Genomic DNA, 1,588 nt, shown 5'->3' with positions numbered 1-1,588 from the left:
AAGAGGAGGAGGAGGAGAGAAGAGGAGGAGGAGAGGAGGAGAGAAGAGGAGGAGAGAAGAGGAAGAGGAGAGGAGAGGAGAGGAGAGGAGGAGGAGAGAAGAGGAGGAGAGAAGAGGAGGAGGAGGAGGAGGAGAGAAGAGGAGGAGGAGAGGAGGAGAGAAGAGGAGGAGGAGGAGGAGGAGAGGAGGAGAGAAGAGGAGGAGGAGAGAAGAGGAGGAGGAGAGGAGGAGGAGGAGGAGAGAAGAGGAAGAGGAGAGGAGAGGAGAGGAGAGGAGAGGAGAGGAGGAGGAGAGGAGAGGAGAGGAGAGAAGAGGAGGAGGAGGAGAGGAGGAGAGAAGAGGAGGAGGAGGAGGAGGAGAGAAGAGGAGGAGGAGAGAAGAGGAGGAGGAGGAGGAGAGGAGGAGAGAAGAGGAGGAGGAGGAGGAGGAGAGGAGAGGAGAGGAGGAGGAGAGGAGGAGAGGAGGAGAGAAGAGGAGGAGGAGAGGAGGAGGAGGAGAGGAGGAGAGAAGAGGAGGAGAGAAGAGGAGGAGGAGAGGAGGAGGAGGAGGAGAGAAGAGGAGGAGGAGAGGAGGAGGAGGAGAGGAGGAGAGAAGAGGAGGAGGATAGGAGGAGGAGGAGAGAGGAGGAGGAGAGGAGGAGGAGGGGGAGAGAAGAGGAGGAGGAGGAGGAGGAGAGGAGGAGAGAAGAGGAGGAGGAGACAACAGATGGAGGTTAATTCACTCACAACTGAAGCCATGTCCTGCGGTTGCCATGACAACCAGAGGGCCCTTGGTGTCCTGATGGATGATGGTGTTTTAATTTGAAGTGTAAACAGGAAGTGAAGAGAATGAAGCAGAGCTGTGCTCTCTACAGTCAGCTGGTTTTAATTATCTCTTCATGTTCATCACTCAGTGACAACAAACATGGAGAGATGATGTCTTCATGTCTGTTCTTCTGATTAATGGAGTGATAAAAAGATATTTTATCTGTTAGCTTCTGTCTGTTAGCTAGTTTCTGTTTCTGATAACGTTGGTTTAAGCTAATTGTCCGTTAGCTGTGTGAGTGTCACTCCACGGTCCGTGTGTGTGACATGTTGCGAACCCCCACGGATCAGTTTGGTGAAAGACGAAGCTGCTATGTTGTCGTGCTGCTAGCATGCTAGCCCTGCTAGTGATCGTTTGTCCTCGTCGACAGATCAAAATAACAGAAAACAACCAGAACGATCAGAACATCAGTGTGTTTTAAACTGGACCGAATCAAAGTGAAATTTAGAGCTACACAGAGAAATGTCTGCTGTGTTCCCTCTGTAGTGTTTGTCCATATAAATAACAGGTCCTGGTACCGACCCGTTCTGTCTATGATCTCCGGTCCCGTCTCTGCCACAGCAGGTAAAACATGCAACAACTAGTTACTTTTGTGTAAACACTGTTTTAATGGTGATAAATATTTAAAGTTGTTTTTTCAGACGTCATCACCAGGACACTTAATAAAACTCGACGTCACGGAGCTTTAAACGTCTTGACGTACTCATCATTTCATTTCTGTCACAAACAGAAACAGAAGTTTTTTTGGTAAAAAACATTTAAATGAATAAAAACAGTGACTGAA

This window comes from Pagrus pagrus (assembly GCF_965226575.1).
Source record: "Pagrus pagrus genome assembly, chromosome: 16".
NCBI classification, from domain to species: Eukaryota; Metazoa; Chordata; class Actinopteri; order Spariformes; family Sparidae; genus Pagrus; species Pagrus pagrus.
This window is presented reverse-complemented; position numbering follows the sequence as displayed.